The sequence below is a fragment of the Erithacus rubecula genome, assembly GCF_903797595.1.
Source record: "Erithacus rubecula genome assembly, chromosome: 10".
Taxonomy (NCBI): domain Eukaryota; kingdom Metazoa; phylum Chordata; class Aves; order Passeriformes; family Muscicapidae; genus Erithacus; species Erithacus rubecula.
In genome coordinates, this window is record NC_136662.1 from 6531914 (window position 1) to 6557478 (window position 25565).

Here is a 25565-nt window from a genome sequence, read left to right on the forward strand (position 1 = left end):
TTTTTCCTTGCTGTGAAATTTCAGTAAAGACCTCTGCAAGCTTAGCATGGGAACATGTCTGCATTCAACTTTTGGTCACATCTGCTGCCTCCACACACTCAGGACCGTTTTGTTTTTTGGTTTTGTTTTTTTTTCTCTAGACAAGAATTGTACACCTAATTTTAAGTTCTTTGAGATATAATCTCCTTTAGCAGCTTGGTGTGCAGATATTTGTAAACCTCCCAGATGAGTTTTTTTTTTTTTTTTCTTTTTCTTTCTTTTTTTTTCCGGAAAGGTGGAAGTGGTGAGAGACCGTTAAAGCAGTGGTTAAGAAGGTAGGTGTCTGTGGGTATTGATGGGAAATAGTCGTTGGAGGAAAGCTGCATCACCACACAGGAAGGAGCACAAAACTCTTGAAAGCGTTTTCTCCAGCTGTTGCGGAAGAACAATTTAGACAGTAGAACTTGAAAGCCACAGATCTTATACCTCTTTTCTAGCTGAGAGGGTTCTTCCAGAAAAAGGACTGATTAGCTGCAGTCTTTTAACAGCTCCCTCTCAAAGGCTCAGCAGTTTCACAGAAAAGATGGGTTTAACAGTAGGGAAACAATAAATTGCAAATGTGTAATCAAATTTATATAGGATGGCCTTCAAACTCTGCAATGAAAAACACAAACTATGAAAGAAAATAGTGTATCTTTGATTTTTGAAAGAGTGTATGGCTCCATAATTTATTACCAACCTGCTTGCCAATAAATTACATTTAAAACCATTTCTGAGTGTAATTAACTGCCCCTCCCCCACCCCCATCATACAATTTATTTTTTTCAGCTATTTTATGTTAAGGGCTGGGCAAAATTTCCCTGTGACTTGGAGCCATTCAGTTATCTGCAGGAGCTGTGAGCTGACAGCTTGGTGTTCCTCTTTCTTCCCCCACTTTCCTTTGACTGTCTCAAAAACTAGACAGACTGTTTTTCCCATAAAAATGTCCAGTGTTCTGCCATCAAGTAACTTCATCACTTATTTCCCATGACATCTTGTTGGTAGCTATTCTGCTTCTAAAGGATTGCCCGCTAGCACCCTTGGAATAAATATTTGCATCTTTTCTTTGAAGTATGTATTTGGAGACAAAGCAGACCAGCATGTGCTTTAAGCCAATATTTTTCTTTCAAGTGAGATTTAAGGGAAGCAATATTATAGTTTATAGGAGTAGTACATGATTCATTTAACTGATGGCACATTTTATAGTCCCACTTCTATTACTGACCTGTTACATCACCATAGGCAGGATATTTCATTTCTGCTTTTGTCCTTTCCAAGGCAAGGGTGGTCACTATGTTTTTTTTAAAATCTGTATATTTTGAAGCAGAATTTAGTGAATTCTGTCTTGTGTAGTGAATGTGTGTTCATGTGTGATGTCAAGTCTTACAGTCATTATCTTTTGTCATAATTTTGCAGAATTTAGGGGGGTTTTTGCAACACCTTAGTGACATTTGTCAGAAAGCAGCCTTACCCCACCCAAACCCCAAGAAGAAGCCATGTCCTGTTGTTCCCAGAGCACCCAAACCAGGGTCTCTCAAGCACACAGGAGCTTCTCCTCCTCAGTGACAGAAAAACCAAGCTGCACTTCGAGTGGCATGTTTTTAGACACATTCTGAAGCAAAAACATGTCCCAAAATGTTCTCCAAAAACTAACTACCCTCTAAGCCTATAGTAGACTCAAATATTCAAGCATTTTTTTCATGCTCCCTCTGTAGTTCAAACCTCATGTTTCACTATGTATTTCCATAACTTAATTTATAATAGTTAGGTTTGAACTGCTTGTGACATCCTGTATTGATAAGCAGTTCTAATTTAAGAGGTATACATTTTATCTAGGAGCAATCTGCATAATTTCATATGCTAAAGGATGAAGAAAAAGGTAGAGATGTGATAGTTCACACATATTGAGAGGTACAAACTAGCAAACTATGCTACAGTGAGAAGCTGGTAGACCTAACTGAGAAAGGGAAACCTAATGATGCCAGACAGGATTATTTTGAACATCTTTGGTATTTAGGATTTCAAGGCAGTAATAGACAGGAACATACAGGTAATTTTGTTTGTAAAATAATTTGTACTTCTTCTGTAGATTACTTTGGTCATTCTTACCTGCAGTCATAGGGAATGAGACACATGTGGGTTTTGGATGATATTGTTTTGGCATCATTCTTTGGAAGGGGGAGACCATGGTACAATTGTTTAGAAAAAGGCTCCTGAATGGCAGCAGTGATCCAAAAAGCTTTGTCATGACTAGAGGAGTCTAAGCACATGTATATCAGCTGAAGAAAAGGATACAGGATAAGGTAGAACACTGAATAGTCTGCAGGTCTTTATGATATTTAGCCTCTGCAAAAATAATCTTAGAAAAAGTAACTTTTCTACCATGCAGACAACCCCAGAACTATAAAAATACATAGATGATGATGCATTTGGTATGCATTAGCTTGACTTTAATGTTGTGACCCAGAAACACTCTCTCTCATACTGACAATCTGTATTTTATGTGAAGAAAAAAAGTAATGTAGCTAGTATATACCTACCATAGTGCAGATGTTGCTATTTGATACCAAAAACCAAATTGACTATGCTGTCTTTACTGGAAATCCTAGTTAATGTTTTGCTTGTGTTAATATTTCCATGTGCTGATCCTCTTGGGCAACACCTCAAAGTACTTGTGTTTCATTGCTAAAAAATTTTAGTCTCAATGAAAATCATTGGGATTTGAATTTTTGAGGTTGTTTGTTATGTTTTGTTTCAAGTTTCACCAATTGCTACATCAGAGCAATGCATAAAACAAGGGATTTAACTTCTTTGGGCAGATATCCAAAAGGTATGTGGTCTGAAATATGGGAAGCAAGACATGACTCTCTTCTCTGCCTGAGATACCAATGTCATTTTGAACAAGCCATTTAATATTTCTTCACATTTCCAGTAAGGAAAGGAAAATTGTGGTAGTTGTCTGCTTGGAAATACAACCTTTCAGAGGCCACTGTATTTGTGCTTGTATGTGAAATATCTTTGGTTGCCTTGTTTTCCAAACAATCTGTTCCTGCATTCTGAACCAGTATTGTAACTTTGGAGAAGAGTCCTGCCAAAGTCTGCACTTTGGTGGGTACATCAGGTGCTAATTCTGTTTTCAGAGAGTCTTCTGAGAAATATTTTAAAGGCAATGAAATTCTGTGTCATTATCATTTTAACGCTTCTAGTTCAACCTCCAAAAGAAAATGAGTACCAAGACCTTTGTCCCTTCCACATTGGGGGTGGGATGGGAAGTGATGCTCCTCTGTGTCTGTATACTTCATACACAAGTATGATGACACACTAGAGATGTATATTCTTATATGAGCAGATGGTATCTGTCCATAGCTCAGGCAGCCTGTGAAAGCCAAAAACTTCTGAAAATCTTCCAAGAATAATGACTTGTTCCCCAAGACAAACTTATTCAGGATGCAGTTACCAGACAGAATTCAACATTCTGTATTAAGAGAAGCTGTTTGAGCAAAGGCAGTTATTACATGCTATGACATTTTGAAAATGAAATTGATGGATTCTTCTCACGTCTGGAGCAGACACTAATGGAAACTGCTGTGAAAATGCTGAGACCATTTGAAGGAGCTGCTCGAGAGCTGAAACAGCACAGCCCAGCCAAGTCCTACCACCAGCTCTTACTCTGGGGTTGTTGATGCATGACTCCTCTCTTCCCCACCACCCATAAAGTCATCCAACAAGGAATCTTATTGGTTGCCAAAACATTTAGGGGAGAGAAAAAAGATTATGCATACTATTTAAACCACTTTTTTTCTGCTTTAGAGACAAGTCTGTCTTTTTAATGGAAGTTTGCTTTCAAATCCCTTTCTTTGAAAAACTGGTGAAAATTTTGTGTCAGGGCAATAATAAGATTAAGTGACCACAGGTATCTGAAGGGTTGGGGAACACTCATATTCCTTTGGCTGCCACTTTTTCTATAAATTCCCTTTGAAACATTGCTCAATGTAGACAGGGGTAAGCAGACAAAATTTTAGTTGTTAAAGCAAGCAAAAGAGAATTGCATACTCTTGCTGTCCTTTGCCTTTGCTAACTCGTTGAGCCTAACTTAAAGTAAAATGCAGATACTTGACTGCTGGGATTTCAAATAAACCATCTGGCTAACTAATGTGATAATTAAGTGTCTTGAATTCCATCCCACCAAATTGTCATTTAAAACAACAATGACAACACTTTAGTAGTTGAAGCTTTTGTATTTTTATTTTTTTTTTAAATTCTACGTAGGTCATATTTAAATCTCAAAGCCTGAGTAGCTGGGCTGTGAGACAGACTCTTCATTTTGAACTGCTGACACACATTAGTTAAAATGTCATAGATACTATAAAAGACTGGTTAATTACTTGTTAAACAAAACCAAAACAAAACAGGAAAACCCCCCAGTACTAAACATATAAGCTTCAATGGGCCTTCTTTGGAAAGTACTCTTGTTTTTGCACATGTATTAATTATTCTTTAATTTCACTGACCAGGTAGGATAGAGTTTTCTTGTGTTGTTTGCAAACTGCACATAAACTCTGTGCAGTTAAATTTGTTTTGTTGTTGTCCCCTGTTGACACTTTGAGCTATTTGAAAATGCATAGCTAAAATTCTGAATTTTTCTAGCATAAAGGGTGAAATTTGGAAGAATTTAATGTATTTTTTTTAATGCTATACAAATATTGTGGAATAATGAAGTTGTATAGTTGTAATAAAGCATTGGGCCAGCTCTAACCTAGAAGACAAGAACACAGGGCTGAAACCAATTTCACCAATATTTCCTCTTTACACAGACCCCTCTGAACACAGTACAAGCTGTTCCTCATCCCCCAGTGAAGCAGTTGGAGAGTTGTTGAATGACTGAAAAGTGCTGGCTTACACTAATAATTCTAATAAATTTGGAGAGAAAACTTGTGATAAAGTGTTACTGGAAAAAATTATGTCTTTACAGTTTTATTGACTTTTGTGATTGGCACAAAAAGAGTTTGATTTTTGTGGAAACCACATAACCTAGACATAATCTTAGTAAAGTGTTAGCTAATGGGTATGCTTTTGTGTGTCTAAGACCTATGGACAGTTCCCTATTAGCTGCCATGTTTTAGGGAATAAAGGGAATCCTGTATTTGATATAAAAAGCACAATTGCACAGGTGCTGGCTTGAAATTATTTACTCTTAGTCACTAGGGTACTCCTGCTTGAGCAGAGAGTTTGGACTAGAGGAACCCCAGTGGTCCCTTTCAACCTGACCTGTTCTGTAACTGTGATTTCTGATCATTCCAGTGGTGAGGAGGTGAGCACAACTATCAAACACAGGATGGGAAAAGTCTGTAAAAATGCCATTGGTATCTATATTTAAACCAGGCGTGAATAGGTGTGAAAATCTCATATGCTTTGTTCTTCAGCTGTAGTAAAATAGAGAAGGGGCAGATAGATACTGCAAAGTAAATTTATAACAAATTCTTTTCTAGGGAAGAGCCAAATGTTTAAAGTGTCCACATTGTAATTGAATTCTCAAACCAAAGGTGTCGACAGAAACAACTTCTTCTGTAGCCCAATAAATTTTTGTGGTCAAGAGACTAAGTAGCTCACTGCTTGGCTCCCAACAAACAAGAGCCATGGTCTCTCTGGGCATTGGATAAAATGAGGGAGCAGCAGCTGCCAGAAAAATAACTGCAGTTCTTACTGGTGCAGTGACTGCAGCTCTGAACAAATGTTGGTGAGACAGTGTCTCAAAAGTGATATGGAACCAAATGAGGAGACATTATTAGGAAAAACACGTTACAATTTAAAGTCTAGTCCTGAACTGAAAGTTCTCATATGGTGTGAATACCCATTTCACTCTTCTGTGGAGCAGGCCTGGGATTTAACATCTTGAGATTGGCTTAATCTAAAACATAATGTGTTTTCTTTTATTTCACATATGTGTTCTGCATTTCCCTTTTTCCAAGAGCTAGGATCAGCATGATAATATGCTGTGATGAGAGAAATACAGAGAGAATTGTTGTGATATAGCTACAGAAACAATATGGGACTTACAAGGAAAAGCATATGTTCTCTTTTACAGGTTTATTTTGTGGTTTAGATGGAGCTTCTATTAAGATTAGAAAGGTTTCCCCTGTTGGCCATGCTAAGTGTGTGTATGTATGTCCCATCCCCCAAAAAAACCTTTAGTAACTTAACTGAACATTTACTAGAATTTGCAGCAAAGATTGAAGCAGCCTGAAATGATAAATCCTGAACATGTGTCTGTCTTCTTCCATGGGAATGCTGTAAAGGAGGATTCTGTCACAAAGCTTGGGATCACTTAGTTTTTTGTGGGTCTTTGTGTCTGGATCTACTTAAATCTAGCATTTTAAGACAAAGGACTGAACGATTTTTTTTTTAAATAAAAGGATGATTTATAGCGGTAGTTTATCAAAGTGGAATAAAAAAATATAACTTGAAAAGCATTTCGTGTAAAGATGTCATTTCCTTTCGGTACTAAAATATAAGTCTATCCCATAATATATTCTTTTGTTATGTAGGGCTTCACTAGAGTATGGAACAAAATATATTACTTCCCTGTCATCACAATGTGGTTTATGCACTTCTAGCAGAATTGTTTGTCCAACACAATTTTCTTTCTAGTCAGAAACCCCCTATCTGCCACGCTGAAACTGTCTTTCCTGGCAAAGGAAGCTCCCTTGATCAGTGCTACATACCCACAAGGGATTTTCTTTTGTCTTCTTTGGTCATAAGGTTGTCTTACTGTGTGAAACTAGTTCACTATGGTAAATGAAGTCTCAGCTGAAAACTCATTATATAGCACAGTGCCTCTCCCCAATGTGTTGTTTCCTTTTGCTAGAACCTCTACTTTTAAATAAGCGAATATGGAAACTACTTTTGAACTATAAATAGTCTGTAAAGGAAAATCCAGAAAAGAGACTTGCTGTTTTTTTTGGTTTTTTTTGTTTTTTTTTCCTAAAGGAATCAAACATCTTTCATGTATTTAAACTGTTACCTTTGCATGGAAACTCCTCTTTACCCTCGTGAGGATTCTAGGGGATTTATTGGATGCATTTGAGCATGCTCACTGGTGTTAGGAAGCAATGGCAGAGGTTATCTAAACGAAACCTCCTATTTGATCTAACCTACAGCTTTCTTTAGTTCTTCACAAGACTGCAAACATAAAATTCTCTTTTATTATAACAGGCACATAACAACTCCGGGAAGACTATTAAATTCTGCTGTATAATTAATACTGAACATAGAGTCTCTGTGCTGGTACTCTAAATGGAAAGAGTTGGAAAAGAAAATGAATAAGCCCCTGGTATCAGCCTGCACAAATTGAGTGGAGGAGAAGTTTCAATACCTGGTTATAGGCAGACACTTAGGTGCTCACCTGCTGTGCTGCCTGAGCAGCTGAGATTTGTTGCTGAGCACTGACCAAATGCACAGTGAGGCAGAGGGGTGACCATGCAGCCACACCTTCACCAGAAGGTGAAATGTATAATGGGAGGAATGTGCAGCAGTCCCAGCTCTTTCTTAAATCTCCAAGTTAATTCTCTGGGTATCATTTCAGGGGGTTGAATCTTACTTTTGTAGATCAAGCTAGAAAAGTCTAGCCTAGATTGGCCTCAAGAAGATTATTTTCTGAAGCTTTTCTGCATCTAAAATGGAAATTCTTATGCAGCCTGTACTGCAGTTCAGCATGGCCTCTGCTGAAAGAATAGTACATAAGGTGTACATTGTTTACCAGTAGTAGACAGTGATTAATTTGGTTGAGATGATACCCCTATGTGGCATTTGCCAAATAAAAGTGATTTATGTTTTGGTCTTAGACTGTTACCACTTAACCAGAGGAATGGGTTCTTTGCAGCACAGTCTCTAAATCTACATTAAGAAACCTTAGAGAAACATTCTTCATACAAAGAAATTCACAATTAATGTTTTGTAGTAATGCTACCCAAATTGAATTTCTTTGACCACTGTATTGCATAATGTATGAACAAATTGTTTTATTATTCACTGGACAAATGTTTCAATTTTATTTAGCAAGCAGGTTTTCCACTGCAGAAATGCATAGTCTAAAGATGGACCAAAATTTATGGATTTGTGTACAAAGGAAGTGGGTAGCAAGGAAAGATAAGTATAATTTCTTCTGACTGACTATTAAAATGTACAAGCTTGATTTTTCTGCTATTGTATTGTCATGTGACTTGAAAACATTTTATTAGGGATGGCTAAGCTTGTGTTATTATGGATACAAATATGTTTGTCAGTCTCTTTGTTCTCTGAAGTGAACCAAACAAACAGGAAACTGTGTCAGGTCCTTTGATGCTGTGTTTTCTTATCACAAGTAGGAAAGTCTGCATTACAGTCAGTATTTTTTCCATCACCTGTACTCAGGTTCTATGTCCAAACTACTCTTACATTTTAGAAGTCAGCATAAATCTATCCCATATAAATATTTTGTTCATATTGTTATGAGAAAAGCAACAAAAATTAGTCTTAGTTATTCTGAGTTAAGATGGTATTTTAGCAAAATAAAACCGTTCCAGACAGAAACATAAACATGCTTTAATATCCATATGGTTTATCTTGCTGAGAAGCTTGATTCCTTACATCCATTTACAAGTATTTAAAACCCTTCTAAACTTTTCAAACTTTAAAAACCTTTTTAACTTTTCAAGTATTCAAAACTTACATTGCCTTGGCAACAAATGAATAATTTATGTGATGGGATTCCATGTTCAAATTCTGTGCTTCTGCAAATTATATGTGTGATGTTAGGAAATGTAGCTCTTCCTTTTATAGAGGTTGTTTCACATTGGATAATAGGCATTTTAACAATTGTTTTTAAGCCATCTGTTTAAATAGAATGAGTTGTTTGAGGGTTGGGGTTTTTTAAGCTTGATTTACTTCTGCCTTATCTCTGAAGAGAATTGCTGTGCCAGAGAAAAAAGTGGATCTATAAAAGGTACTGCAGAGAGAGAAAAAAAAAAAGAATGAAATAATCAAAAAATTGAGAACATTAATTTTTCTTGTAAAGAGGGTGGGTTCACAATTTACAAGTTAGAAACTCGAGCAAGAGAAGGACCAAGTTGGCTGTCAGACTGACAATTGTGTAACAAGCAGTTAATCCAGGCGGGCCCAGGGGACATCATCTGCTCCTCCTCTCAGAGACTGCACAGCACTTCTAATACCTTGTAACAAGCTTAAAGCCACGATAAAAGATCTGTGGTCACAATTACAGTGTGCCACAGGAAGAAGGCAGGAGACTCAGCAGCTTTGTTGCTGTCACAGGACATGGCAGTAGCAGGGACTTGCTGAAATTTCCAGGTGAGCCTCAGATGCGAGGAGAGTCCCACAGAGCCACTCCTGCCAGGCAGCCCCGTGGGGAAATGCCTTCCTGGCTGCAATCTGGCAATCTGTAAGGCTTGAGCCAAGCATCACACAAACTTCAGGGATTTTTATATCAGCCAGAGGGTTCTGTTCCTATTTCTAGCTACAGCTACATTTCTTCAGAAAAATACCCCAGGAGTTAGCTAATGTGTCACCTTGGGGAAAGTGCTGGGGGAGAATAGGTGATGAAAAGAAAAGCTGCTTGGTCCTGCAGCAATCAGGGAGAGTGCTGAAGCAAGGGGGAATACAAGCTTAATACAAAGGTCCTATTGAACCATTTTGTCACCACCCTCACGGGATATACAAACAAACTGTGTGGTTTTAGAAAAATGCTCTCTGTCTGCAGAGGTGCCTCTTGCTCCATACCCCTCCCCACCAAGCAGTTAGGCCAGACATGTGAGGCCCTCTGGATTGGTTGCTGTGGCCATAAAGTATGGGACTAGAAAGAGATGTAGGAAGGGGATTTTTTATGTTTTGCTGAACATCAAAGCCAATCCACATCTAACATCAGCAGCTGGCTTCTGTTACAGTTGAATGAAAGAAAAAACAGAATTCAAGAACACTTGTATCATTAGGACAGTCTCCTCATTAAACACTTCCCAAAATACTCATGTAGTAAAAAGCTGAAAATGAATGTTAACTGCAAATTTGAGATATTTAAGTAATAAGTGTGAATATTTTTGAGAGAGGCCTGTTTTGGAATAAATAATGCTTGACCAAATCAATTTTTATCATGAATATGTTAATATTGCCTTGTTTTAATTGATACTTCACTTCACTGAAATTAGTACACATTAGCCTGGCTTTGGTCTTTCTGATCTTTAAGAAAACAGACTACAAGGTCATATACTAGGCCTTTATTAACAATACCTTCATAGCATTATACTGAAGTTGAGCACCTTTTTGTACCTGACACTTTGCATTCCTATTTCTCTGTTATTATCTTATCCTGTGGTAACGAGACAGTGACAGAGCAAGACAGCCAAGGCTGCCTGCATAGGCCTGAGAAAACAGCAGCCTACTAGATTTTATTGCCTTTCTCACCAAAATACTAGTAATTTGAATTTACCTTTAAAGAGTTTTATGCCTCTTTGGTTGTTAAAGCAAAACCTGTTTATTAAGCAGTGTGTTTGATACATGACTGTCTCTAGATGCCTGATTCTCATTACTTTAGATATTTAGCTTGAATGATTGGTCAATTTCCATGAATGATTTAAAGAATTTGATATAAGCTGAAATAAGTTAAATGCCTAATTTTAAGCATAGATAATTGAGTGACCCACTTCCTTTCTGCTTAAGATGTTCAAAGAGGCTTAATTTCAGTTTCTGATGGATGTGTTGCTGTTTTATCCATCTCTCTTAATCCCAACCTTATATAAACCCCACACTGGTGTTTTTCTAAGCAGAGACAGAGAAGGGAGTTTCTGTGTGTACACTCAGACAGTGAATTTCATTTGGCAGCCTGAAAACTTTGAATCAGACTTAGCAGTATTGTTCCTTGGGCCTGATGGGTACAGCATCCTGTGCATGGGTGCAGAGGAAGTTCCTTGTGTGCTGCTGGCAGAGGGTGATGGAGCTGCTGGATAAAGCAGCTGCTCTGTTACTCCAGTCCATTCAGACCTGCCTTTCAGTGTGGCAGCTCCCAGGCCTTAATCCTCTCACTTCCTGTATGAATTGCTGTGTAGCTCAGTGGGTTTACATTCAGGAATGGTTTTATCACTATCTTAAAGAATTGCCCTTTCTGTGGTGCTGAAAAAGAACAGTAGTACTGTGATCCTTGTCTTCAGTAATGCTATGTCCTCTCCATACTGGCTCTCAAATTATGTAAGCCCAGGACTCCAGAAGGTCAGCTCTGAATCCAGACTTTTCCCAGTGTGAGAAGCTCTCTCCTTGGATTTCAGCTCCACCCCTCTAGAAATAAAGGCCAAATGCTAAGATTTGAGAAGGACTGGGCTTGTACAACTGGAGTTGAGTGATGTATACTAGTCTGTGATTGCTTTCCAGTTCTAAAGTTAGTGATTATTGAGCTTTGATGGAAATAACTCTGGAGCACAGCTATTACTAGCACCAACCCAGCGTGGCTCAGAGCATTTTTTAATGGATTGCCTTATCAGAAGCTGTGCCATCCAGTATGTGGCTTACCCAAACAAGCTTTTCTATGAACACCAGAGTGCAACTTTATAGACCCTGTAAATCCAATGGATTTCCATCCTCCTTCATTAAATTCCTTCTGCCCTTATCTTTTGTTTTCTTTCACTTTCCCTGCTCTTAGTCCCTGGTCCCTTTGCTGTGCTGCCAGGTATCCCCACATCTCTTCACCTTGCTGGGCTGAAAAGAATTCTGCAGCTATTAGTATATTTGGTAACTGTGAGTGTAATGCAAATGATACTCTAGGTCTTCATCTCTAAAAACATAATGCAAATACCAAACAAACTGAAATACAATAAAATTTTTGTCAGGTTTTCAATTGCCTTTTCCCCCACAGTCTTTGAGGGGAAATCCAGATCTTAAATTGTAGAAGCTCTGAGTAAATGAATCAGAGTTGTGAAAGCTGAGACTATTGGAAAACTAAGCAGCAAATAGTTCTCTGGAGCACCTAACAGCAATGGCTGATTTAGCAAAAATGTCTATCTGCTTGCTGGGGGTGGTATTAAAGCACTTAGCTTCTCCTCCTTTATTTGGAAGGAAGGAGGAAGCTTTGATATAAAAGTGTTGATACTTTTTCAGTCCCAGTAAACTTCTACAAAGTTTTTGTGAGCTTCAATGTAGCCATAAAGCAATGGAAGTTTATACCATATCCTGAGTTTGTATACTGTATCTCAGGTTCAAGTGATAATCTGGAAGCCCTCAAGCTTTTTCAGAAAATTAACTTGGGTTTCTTTTGCATGAGCACTTTTCCAATCTGCTTTACAGTAAACTTTTTGATTGCTGAAATTTTTTGTCCACCATGACTAAAATCAAGTTATTTTTTTTCCTTTCCTGTCTAAGCCAATTCATTTAATGTTTGAACCAAGATGCCATTTTTTCCAAAGGCTTTAGATGTTAGCAGTGTCAGCTAAGACTGAAGGAGTAGCAAAAACGAGATCAGTTAAATAATACAAGAAATAAATTTGGTCATAGGCCTCTACAACAACAAAAAAGAGACATTATATGGAAAGGTTCATCAGTACCACTGTGTTCATAAATTCTTTTATTCTTGTTTTCTTTCTTCCCCCCTTAAAGCCTTGTGATTATAATTTCATTCTCTAACACTTATAGTTCTGAATCAAGTACAGTAGCTCAATAGAACACCACATATTAAGATCCACATTGAATTTCACATGACAGGCTTTACATTTGCTGAAGGCTTGGGGGCTGTGGTTTTAACAGTCATCTCAAATTTTGGTTGAACACAGTTTGATGCACGTCTATGAAATTTGTGTTTTGCTCACACAGGGGATGATTCAAGTCTACAGCTGTCGCAAACAGTATGTAGGACCTAATTCATGAATAAGCTGTCAGTTACTATAATCCAAAAATAAAAACAAATTACAATCACAAGAGGAAATTGGTATGAAACATAAGAGTGGAACAAAAAAATAAATCCTATTAGTATTAAATTCGGACACAGATTCGCCTTAAAAAATTGGTGTGCCTGCCTCTGCCTCAACTTGTATTATTGCAGTTAGATCTTTGTGAAGCACATCTCACCTATGAATCTAGAATTTTGAACACTTGAATAGTATAATTTACCCTTAAAATATAATAATTCATTTACAGTGCTGTTAAAATAACTAGAATGGTAAAAAGCAATGCAGTCACCTAATCATGTTGTTGTTCCTGTATTTGTCAGCAATCTGCATGTAAGACAAATATTAAAATGTACCATGTGAGGAAGTCACCCTTTCATAGCTAAGATCAGGGCTCCTCAAGAACTTAAGAAACCAAACAACTTCTGGAAATGTCTGATGTTGTCTCCTAAGGCTGGGATAAAAGAATCCAACAGAGAATGTACTTTGTAGCAGATTTAATAATGTCACCCTTCTGTGGGCAGGACTCTTCCATTTGGCCATAAGACAGTATTATTCATTTATTTACAGAAGTTTACTGATGTAACATTTCAGATGGTTAACTGACATTTCTAGTCTTTTTCCAAGTGTGAAAATAAGCATGAAGTGCCAATTTTGTGGAAGTGCTGATGCACTGAATTATTTTGAAAGCTATTATTTGATCCAATTGTATGTGTTAATACCCAGATAGTACAAAAATGTATGTATTACTCAGATAAATATGAATCAGAGTTAAATATATATGTATGATACATAATTGATTAAGCTAGTACTTGGTGAAGAGTAAAAACTTGTAATGATTTGACACTTTAAAAAATGTTGTACAGGATTATATAGCTGTTATTTTTATGTAAGTAAATAAACTTCAGAAAATATCACAAGAAGCCTATTTATTTAGTAGTAGTACCTGTATGATTTTGGATTTTTTTTGTTATCTTATTGCAAATTGTCCCCTAAAAGACCATTTCTGTTCATCTCATCTTCTAAGTTCATTTTCACTTGGGCTTCTCTGGCATAGTAATTTTGGCTGTGTGAATGTCATTATGCTTTATTTCTAAATCTTATTTTCTAATCTAGATTCAGAGCATTAACATTAATGCAACTCTCCTGTTTTTATTCTTTCTGTGTCACTTGAATAGCCATCTCCACCTTTAGCCCATTCTTTGAGATGAAACTTTTCCTGAAAGCCTCTTTATCCAGAGCTTCAGGGGTGCAAAGGTGGCTCCTGATCATATGAACTTCCCTTCCTCTCTCATGTGCAGAGCTGGGCTGCCCAGTGGGGCTGGAGTATGCCTGTGGTGACACATGTGCCTGGGCTGCTGCAGGCTCACATCTCAAGGGACATGTGTGCCCCAGTTTGTGCCAACTGTTGGGTAAGAACACTTCAATACTAATCTGATAATTATTAGCACAACACAAGAGTTACAGTGCAAGATAGTCTGGCTGGTAGAAGCAGGTGCAGTTCATAATCATCATTTTTTTTATATGGAAAGCTCCATCTGTAGCCTTTGCTGAATGTCATGTGTTGTACAGGATTATTGCATGGCACAGGTATTTAAAATCATAAATTACTGACTTAAAATGAAACTGAATCTGAACAAGCTTGGAAATTAGTATTTCCATCTGAAGTACCTGTCACCACATGACAGCAGCATAGTTTTTGTTGAAGACTAAAAGCATGCAACCTGTGTGCCTTGAAACATACATGAAACAAGAACTTTGGAAAATGGAATATCACTGCTACAACAAACTGAGGAATTGATTGAGGTAATTAAAACTGCACCACACAATAGTTAATTCGTGTATGTAACTTCACTTCCAGTTCAACTGTCTCTGTGTACAGATCCCTCAAGTGCTCTTATCTAGTTTTCTTCAAGCTTGTTCTGACAAGTTTGAATAGTGGTGGTTTGTTCTGAAGCAGTCAGTCCTTCTAAAAATGCAAAGAATTAATCTTTTGTCAGTGCATACCAAGTGCAACAAAGGAGCCGTTCTGTACAGCCTGATTTGGTGGCTGTTTTTCAGCAAAGCTGATGACTGCATTTCCAAATTGTGAAAATTTAACAGTACTGGCATGGCTGGAGATTTATTTTTTCTCATGTGCTTAGTGACAAATAAGCTCACAGTTCAAATTGTTGCTATTTTAGAGGAGCTCATTTTTTAATTATAGTTGTTGGATTTTAAGACTGCATGCCTTATTTTATGGATATACATAGTCTTACTTGGTTTTATTTGGCATTTAGGGGAAATGTCATACCATTTTCTGAAATGTCCTGGAATATTTAAAAAACATCTCTGGCCATAGCTTATTCTTAATTCTCAAAACCTTTAATTTATATTTTTGTATTCAAAGAGAGAATCTCATGGAAGTCACAGTTGATTATAGTAATAGTTAGCAAGATTTATTTTGGTTATTTTATTTTAATCAGCTTTAGCATAATACCTGTTTACTTCTTTAAAGTTACACAGATGATTATTTTATATCTCAATAGAAATTGTAGCTTTTGATTCTTTAGATTTCTATTTTCATACTGAAGCATGTTCCTACATCAGAAATCGACCCTGCCTCACTTTTATTATGAAGCCTTGGATGATTTTTATTTGCAAATGTATGAAATATTCTCTGTCCCTGGAAGTCTCCAGTCCTTCTGAAAGATCTTGCTGTAGTTCATGAAAGACTTTTGCCTATAAAAATCATATTATGGGGTGTAAAGATATATAACTTGAAGAGATATGAAATAGACTGTGAAACTGTAATTAAATCTAACCTATCAGACATAGGCTGACAAAGACCAAGCCTTATTAATAATTTGTAGATGAAAACCACCAAGGAACCTGAATAGAAAGATGGACTCCTAGATAATTCCTGTAGGTATAGAGAGGAATCCTGCTTTGTACTGGTGTCAGTGATTCAGTGTCTGCTGTAGGCTGATGCTGAAAGATGCACCAGGAGTGTTTGGTTTCCCTTCCCACTTATCCCTAGAAGACCATTGTGCCTCTCAATGCCTGCATCCTGTGCATGTCTCTGAAAGAGAGTGTGTTGTAGTCACCTTTGCACCATCAAATGTTTAATCATTTCAAACATCATCTTTGTTCTGTTACTGTGCTTCTTGTCCCCAGAGTGATCTATTTGATATTAGTCCTCAAATGCTGAGCATTATATTTCTTCTATTTTATTCCAGAATTGACTTGAAAAATGAAAATTGCTGTAAGTCTCCACACTTTTTCAGTACATCAGAAAAAAAAATAGCAACAAAAATTCATTAAGATCTTGTGAGCAGTATAATCTCCAAGCTTATTTAGTTTTAGTATCACTGTTTCAGTTGATCAAGTGGATTTGAAGCTAATTCTTCCCTCTGGTGAATGGACAAAATTAATGGCTCAGAGTTATCACTTCCACAATCTGTCCCTTAAAACACTGTCTTTGAAACTTTGAATGTAACCTTCACAATTAAGGGAATTAGAAGCCTCAGGTCTTTATCTGAAGTTTCAGTTTTGATTTACCAAAAGCTTTTCTGTGAACTAGCTTAATTTAAACTTCTTCCTGAGAGAGATTTCTGCCAAAACTTTCATTATTCTCTCCTATGGAGTTGTATGCAGACTCAAGAAGGTCCTTGTAAGATTAGTGACCTCTTGGTGAGTCCAGATACACTACAAAGGTTATTAGTATTTTATCAAAGGTATTAGTCTCACAGTTGCATTTCACTGCTTTCATGTCAAGACCTGCCATAGCCCAGTGCTGTGGCTGGGCACATGCTTGGGAGTAAAAACCATGGAGATGGTGTGAGGGCTTCTAGAGGCTGCAGACTTTGAACAGAGATGAGAAAAGGAGAGCATGGGAAGCCTGTGAATTTTTTGGAGCTTGATTTTATACATGTACAAGTTTCATCTCAATGATAGGGCTTGAGGAGACTGTCAAAGCAGTGCTGCACTACCTTTGTTTCAGGCATATGGTAACTTCCAAGTGGATGTAAATGATCCATTCTTTCTTTTGAAGTGACTTCACTGAACCCAAAAGCCAGATAAAAGGTTCTCTACAGCTTATTATAAAATTACTAGGCCAAATTGGAAACCCTCAGGACATACTAAAATCCTTTAAAATTTGCCAAGTGTGTTTAACTGTCCCTGATTCCTATTAGAATAGTGTTTGTTATGAGCAAATCTAGAGCCTCCCCTCTCTTGACAAGTGGCACTCTCCAGGCATCATAAAACTGCAGCTCAACAAGATTTCATTCTCTGGCTTGTTGCTTTTAGATAAACTCAAAGCATGCTCCTTTCTGCTGAATTCTGTTTATCTTTGTGTCCTCTCTCTGACACTCGTGTTTTCTTTACTGAACTATTTCAGGTCAATACAGAGTTTCCTGGCTGGTCAGGTACCAATAAAATGTTAAACATATTTTCAAAGGTTATTTCTTGTGGGAATAGTTTGTTCACAGAAAGTTACAGAAGGTTGTATTTAGAGAAAATGGACAGAGAAATTCTTAACATGTCTGGGCCATCAAAAAAATTTCTAAAGAGAGGTAGAAAACGGACTACTGGTTTTCTGTAGTAAATTTAGTAGCAAACACCAAGTTTTTCTCTTGTCAAATTAAAATGTGATCATTGCATTTATTCAAAACTGTCTAAATAGGGTGATCATAAAGAGCTTCTGAAAGATGCTTTATCATTAACCAACAGCATTTAGTAAACAGGCTGTATTGACTGGAATATCAAAGGCAGATACACATTGTCCCACTTGGAAGTGTATGCACAGATCCCACCACAGCATGAGACAAAAAGCTCTTGAAGGGGATCCAGCAGAGGGTGACAAATGTGATGAGGGGATCTTAAGAAAAGATGACTGAGAGGGGACCTCATCAGGGTCTGTCAGTGTCTGTAGGGAGGTGTCAGAGGATGGGCCAGGCTCTGCTCAGGGGTGCTGGGCAGTGGGACAGGAGGCAAGGGGCAACTGCCCTGATGCATGTGAAGTTCCAGCTGAACACCAGGAAGAACTTCTTTACTGTGCAGGTGACTGTGTAAAGGAACAGATTGCTCAGAGAGTGTGGAGTCTCCCTCCCTGGGGGTATTCCAGACCTGTCTGGCTGCAATCCTGTGCCATGTGCTCTGGGATGACCCTGCTTGAGCAGGAGTGAGACTGGACAATCCACTGTGCTCCCATCCAACCAGCCCTGTTCTGTGATTCTGTGATACTGGATATATGTTGGTACCTGTTTCTCTTGAGGTAGCTCTGTACCTAGACAAGGGTCCATATTGCTGATATATAAATGATGAAAACCTATTGCAATTAGTAGAAGGTGTTATGAAATAATGAAAGAAACAACAGGATTTTTTTCTTCAGACATGATAATTACTGGAATTAATCCTGGAATTTGATTATATTTTTTAACCCTGATTAACCCTCTATTTAGACTAAGCTGAACTGTTTTGTCTACCTTGCCCCTCTAATTTATCAGGTTGCATGACCACTAATAGAAAAGTTACATTTGAGAGATGATGGAATTATTCAGCTACTTACAAGGCTGTTTGACATAGTTGTTGCAAGGTTTTACATCTTTTATTTGAATTATAGTTTATATGCAATCTGACAAAGCATAAAAAGTAAGAACACGAGAATTTATCTAAATATGTTTAATAATACTCTTGTGCAATGTAAACACATCATATGGCCATCCTTTTAGCTTAAGTGACCATTGCAAATTCCTCAATCCCATACTTTATTACTCACTTAAAAAGGCATTTGTCATTTTCATGTCACTACAAAATCCATGATTCTCAGTTGTTTTTCCATCCTGTAAGCCTAATTTATACATTCATACTGGTTAAGGAATGACATGTGGCAGGATGCATGATGTTTCAGTTAAATAATGTGACCATATTGTCTACAAGAACAGTCTAAACTCTAGTTTGTAGGTGCTGTTTGTTTCTTTAAATTTTTTTAGCATTTAATTGATTCTTGCATTTTTTTTTAGTAAGAAACTTAGTGGCACTTGTTTGCAGCAAGTAAAATGGAAGCTATTTTCTTATTGAATGGAAATTTTATTTTGGAAATGCAGACTTCTTTGTGGTTGTGGCTAAGATGTTTGATTTCAATAAGGCAAACTTCACAGTTATTTTTCTAATATAGGGTTCATCTTGATCATATTTTTAATTGCAGGGTTTCTAGTAGACAATTTATGTAGGCTGCTATGTTTTGTTCCTCCATTTAGAATGTTAAATGTAAGAACAGATACTTGAAGGAAGTCTCTAGCCAAGAGTAAGATAAAGCTATTGTCATTTAGGTCATTTATTCTGCAGTAAAGTTTTAATCTGTTCCAGAAAGACACAGTTATCTCCTTAAGAAGCAGTTGTCTATATGAATGGGTTTGTTTCTGGTGAAATCTGGGGCCTCTTTGAGACACAAGCAAATAGGAAAATTTCTTGTCTTGCCTATATGAAGACCAAGAGCTGTGGCACAGGGCTGTCCTGTTCTTTGGCTTTCTCAGTGGCCACTTCATAGGCTTAGTCACCAAAGGAGGAAGACAGGGAGCTGTTTCAGTTTGAACTGGAGAGCTGTTAGATGAGGATCAGCTTAATAACTTAAACTGGTTTACTGGACCAAGAAAGTGATGAATCATACCCTAAGAGACAGAGATGATGACTATGTGGAGTATTAGACAGCAAGACAGCCAAAACACTGATTCAAAATCACAGCAGCTCCTTCTGAGAGTTTACTTGACCATCTATGAGAGATGCATCCCCAGTATTTCCTGTCTGTGTTTGGATGTGCTGCAGTGCAGGGAGGAGCTCTAATGTACAGCCAGGGCACATCTTGGCTCCTGTGCAACTGCACAGCAAACCCAACTGCTCCTCATTGACCATAGATAACTCTGGAAAGTTTTCAATTTACGCTGTATTTGGTATGGGAATTGCCTGACAAATAACACCAAAGAATCACTGTATATGTGTAGGCACAGGGTCTTGATAGGGCACTACATCCAAAAATTCTCCTGAAAGCACACAGGAATTTTCCTTCCTCCAGTGGCTACAGAAATAACCTACTGTCATATCCAATCTACCAGCAGGGAAGCTTCTGTATGTTCACACTTCAGAATCCTCCTCCTGCTCTGCCTGCCTATTTTGACTTCTATAAGGCAGTGATATCAAGGTGATAATTGATGTTTCCAGTCAAGCAACCACCCTGAGGATATCAGCCCTCCCTAAAACACCCCCTCTGGCAACTGGCCCCAGCCACTCTGGCACAGCAGCAAGGGCTTGAGCCAAACTGAGCCCACATGCCTTCTGTCTCTCTGCCACTGGAGATAAACCCTCAGGAACCTCTCGCACACCACCTCATGTTTTGTCTGATTTCATTCCTACACCTGCTGATATTTTTATCAGACTAATGGAGTCTTTATATAAGCTTCATGGAATCTCCAGTTTCTATACAATATTGCAGTAGAAACCAGAGATGAAGGCGATATGGCTATTGGGGCTATGCATAATCTTTCTATTCCATTTGTGACTTTAAAATGTATTTTCTCTTAAAAGGCTTTAATTTTTATTAAAGGCAGATCAAACTTTCCTTCTCCTACAAAATGACAGGTGAGAAAGCCTTTTCATTGCTCTGTTTTTGGGAGGTCTTGGTACTTTATTTCAGTCCACAACTGACTACACAAGTGCACAGCACAGAATTAAGGATAGCCTTCACCAGTTTATCTGTTGGCAGTTTGGGTTTGCTCATACTGTAATAAAACACATCCTGCCTCAAGACAGGTCATGTGTAAGATTGGGAACAATACAGATTGTTGGCAGACAATTCCATTTTTCGAAGTTTCATACAGAAAATTGTATTGGAAATTTTCATGGGTGGATTCTCTGGCTATTGTTTATCTGTGTTTTGTTCAAGGATTGTCTGTCATGGGAAAGTGAGAATGTTGGTATTTAGCAAGATGATGTTGACAGTATCACAGCTGTGGTATTTGGTGACTTTGTGCCTGGGGAATGCAAATTCTATGGACAGGTTTCTGCTCTGTTGTATCCATTTATATTACACACTGTCATCACAAAATACCATACTGCTGCACCTTGTTCAGACACAGAGTCACAGGAACTTTGCAGTTTCACCTCTGGTTTCAGTGTGCTCATCAAATTTGTGGCTTTGATACTCTGTTGTGAATAATCAGCCCAATTTTACAAGGAACTTTTAAGGACCTTTTATGTGATTTTGTTACCCCTTAGTGAGTACAGTAAACTGCATCCAAAGGCACCAAGAATTAATATAACTTAAACGTGAAGGCCCTGAAGAGCTCCTAGCTAGTTCTGATGGTACAAAGCTCACACCATTGGTACTCAGCATAAGGAAGTGTCCTGGGGTGTAATAAGGAACTGCTGGGAGTGGCAGATACTCAGTCATTTGAAATTAAAGGTGTTTACTTACAGAGAAGGAAAAAAAAAGTCAGACTCCTTCTACACTCCTAATTTCTATGGATTTTATACATACTCATAGAGCACAGAATCAGCGAGGTTGGGAAAGACCTTTGAGATCATGGAGCCCAAAATGTGACCCCACACCACCTGTCAGCCACACCAGGACACTCAGTGCCACATCCTAAGTCTTTCCTTTAGCACCTCCAGGGACAGTGACTCCACCACCTCCCTGGTAGCCTTTTCCAATGCCCAGTCATCCTTTCCATGAAGAGTTTTTTTCCTAAGTGCTATATTGAATCTATCAGGATGATATCAAAGATGACTGAAAATAAGGAGTAAAAAAAAAATTAATTAGTCTGCTTCTGAAGCATTCATAAAGGGCTTGAAATACTATTAGTGCTGAAAAGGTGGCATTTCCACAAAATGCAGAGGCTTAGTGGTTTTCTTTATAAAGCCTCTTATTGAGCATCTGCTGCAATCTGGTTTCTTCAATGGAAATATTTTAGTATAAACCATAATTATTTTGTCAGACAAATTTATTTCTATTTTACTGAAATTTATTTGTTTGGAATGCCACTGCCCAGTTATATTTGGACAATAGGAAATATTTAGACAACACCTTAGAATGAAAAACTCGTTACTTTGAATGTGGTTATTAATAGATATCTCATGTATTACACACTATAATGGTAGAATTTGTTTTTTCAGACAAATAAGAAAAAATTGAAAAGAATCTTTCCCTTTCATGCTAAATCTACTAAATAATAGGGTTTTATTATTATTCTTACAGCCCCTCAAGCAAATCAGGCTCAGATTCTGTCTGATGCGCATTTGTTTGTATTTAAGACATTAACTTGTCTAAGAAGTGAATATGATAAAGGATCATATTTCAAAACTATGAATGTATTCCAGCTTTGTGAATCAAAGACCTTCTGACAGAGCTTTTACTTGTCAAAATAAAATATGTATTTTAACATTTCTATCTGAATACTCTTAGGTATATCCTCTTCCAACTCATATTTAAAATGCCAATTGCCTAACCCAAATTAAGAACATCCATGTATGACAAGACTTCATCTACATGTTTAGAATTATCATTTTTACTTAGAAAATGCATAATTTTTCAAAGTCTTTACTAAAAAAGAAGACTTCACAGTTTCACTTTAATGCTGATATTAAGAACCACAAGTATTTTTTTAAACGCTTCACTAATTCTTTATTTTAATTGGAGCACACTTTACTGCTCTGTCGCAAGTTCATGGTTTTTCTATCAGCATTGCACTCTCCTGTTTAGGGTTTTGTATGAGCACATTGTACAGATAAATTTAACAGGGTTATCACGGGGAGCCACACATCTATGTCATGATGGTTTTCAAAGACTTTATGAAACAGTATTATGACTGCAAATATTCTCAGTTCCAGAAGATTGTTTTAACCAAAGGACTATTATTATATTAAATTAGTGTGTTTCAGGCTCTCAGGAGTCTCTTCAACTACAGACCTTGGAGGAGATTTATCCCTTCTATTCTGGCGTCTGTTTCTTCAGAAGCCCACAGACACAAACAGCAAATCAAGCAGGGAAACAGGAGAAAACTCAGAGCATTTTCAGTTAAATACCAATGGCGTGTTAGTATTCACTTCAGCCAGCTTGCAAATCTCACTGATTTGCCAGAAAGAAGATAAAAGCAAAATTTGCAATGAAAGCACTGTGCAGGACTCTTAGGTAGCGAGAACAAGTCCTTAAAATCCTAAAGCACCTTGCTGGCACTTGAATAGAGATCGCATCATCTCCTCTCTGTATGAAGCTCATCCTTTTACCAAGCTGAGAGCGTGTTTCTTGTTGGTGAGAATGCCAGCAGCCGGGTCAGCTCTCTGTAACGTGACCGAGCACGGAGGGAGCGGCGGAGCTCGCTCGGAGCAGCAGCAGCAGCAGCAGCAGCCCGAGCCCTGCCCTGCCCCGGGCACCGCAGCTCGGAGCCGCGCTGCTCCCCACAACCCTGTGTGGCACGATAACACCTTCTCTTGCTTTGCCAAAGAATAGACTTGATCAAAGATCTCGGCGCTTATCTGTCTCTATATTTTTGTCATTGATTATACAATGTCTGTATTTTCTAGGTCACTTACGTATTGTGCTTGTATATGAGCATGTCAAAGAAATGTATTCGCTAATGTATGTTTAATATGAATGCATCTGAACTGTTATTCAGACAATGAATATTTTTTTACTCTTTGATATGTTCCAGTCAACTCCTTTTGGAAATTAACATCTTTTTATATATATTATCCATAATCCCAAATACTATCAGCAGATATAATAGGTTTAAAAAACCGTAACGTTTACAGTTGAGCCTTACAGTCTGATGCATGTTTTTCTCTAATTAACCCATTTTAGTTGTTTTGTATCCCAAGACGCTCTGTATTCATCATTTATATGCTCTATTTAACTCTTTTCAGGCAGAAGACAATATGAATATATACAAGAAAGCTCCTGCATATGTTACCCTAGTGAATTGCTCATTCTTTGATGAATGTACTAGCTGGAAAGTGATTATTGTAGCTGAATAGAAAATTCTTATTCTGTTGTTTAAAAAAAAAAAAAAAAAAAAGGCTTTTTTTTTTTTTTAGGACATGGTGTTCCTAAAAGAGACAGACTGAGTCTCTATGAAATAAAAAATACGTATACCAAAATTCTGAATTTTTTTATATAAAGAGGTTTTCAAAATTGTCATAGGGCTAATATATAATAACACTGGAATACTGTTACTGTATTCTATAGCCCTCCTAAACAACAGGCCCTACACAAACACTGATGTTGCCTCTCTATTGTCTCCACAGAATCTCTGAATGCATTTACATATTTGGAAACCTCTTTTACAAAAAACATTTGAATCTGAAATGTGTGATTGCTATCCCAACAAACTGACATGGTAAGTAGATGCTATTTCTTTTGCATAATTCAGTAACTTTAAACAGAATTTTTAAAATTGGAATTATCTGGATGTTTAAAGTGTTCCTATAGGAATTTTTCTTTTCACACCTGGGAAGCAGAATGCCACTGGCCTTAAGAATTCTAATGCAATGGTAACTACTCTGGCAACTAATGAATGCCTTATTGTGGTGTACACATCCTTAAAACAGATTTGAAAATCTCAGCTTGCCTAGAAAATAACAGTTTCACCTCGGATGAAACACATTATTGAATATAATGTAATCTCCAACCATTTAGCTTTTCTTTTTGTTGAGATGCTTATCTGTGGTTGTTTCTTTGGGCAGGGGTTTCTTGTGACTAGACAGCCAAACTGAGATCTCTCAGTGCTCAAAGCCTAACAGTCAAATAAGGCAGAGGTGGGGCAAAGGAAGAATTCAAGCTGCTTACAGAAACCACATATTATATGCTATAGCATTTTGAAAAAATATATTTTAAAATCCAAAGTCATGCAAGAGTAAACTCTATTCAGAAATGCGTCACAAATATCTGAACCATCCCCTAAGAGTATGGAACGTGCTGGTTGTTTTTTGTTTTGCTCAGTAACTTGAGATGTTACAGTTCCATGGTGGTTGTTAGCTTGATGGACATTTCCCAAAGTCACTAGTATTAGCTTTAGAGAAAATACATATGCAGGATGATTGTTTTGAATATCAAGACCTTTGAAATGGAGAAAATTCAATCAAGTCAAATAAATATTTGAATTTGGTTTGTGATTTTCTTTTTTTTTTTTTTTTTAGCTATAGACTGTTTTAGACTGGGAAATTATGCTCACTCTCATTCTCTATGAGGTGGAAATATTGTTATTTTATTGTTATTTATATATTGTTATTGTTTATTGCATTGAAAATGTGAGTCATAATTAGATTGTTATCCTAAAGCTCCTGTTAGAAACAACTAGACAGATATACTTCACTAAAAGGGCAGCACAAGAAATCAAGTAAAATATAATTTAATGCCTATAAGCAGGTGAGTGAGAATCTTAAATGACTCTTACTCAAAGAACAGAAATTGAAATAATTCCTAAATCAAGCACAGACAGAAAACTTCAAAGGACACATTTGAGAGTGGTTAGAAAAAGGATTGAGAAAAATTTCTGTTTGGAGCAAGTAATTATCTTTTAGGATTTTATCCCACATTGTATGAATGCACTGGTACCCAATTTAGCTGGGAGCACAAATCTTTCATTCAGTACTAAACTCTGT

General features: G+C 37.3%; 1 long non-coding RNA gene across 2 annotated transcripts in view; it reads left to right on the forward strand.

Annotated features, from left to right (window-relative positions):
* Positions 1-272: 272 nt before the first annotated feature.
* The window catches only part of LOC306806051, a 69005-nt gene continuing 43712 nt past the window's right edge, over positions 273-25565 (forward strand). The window contains exons 1-2 of one of the 2 annotated variants that reach the window (XR_013775376.1): positions 273-314; positions 24210-24301. This is a non-coding gene — a long non-coding RNA (uncharacterized lncRNA). Of the gene's footprint in view, positions 315-14153; positions 14345-24209; positions 24302-25565 lie in introns of those variants that run through there. The other variant, XR_013775377.1, reaches the window with a different exon arrangement.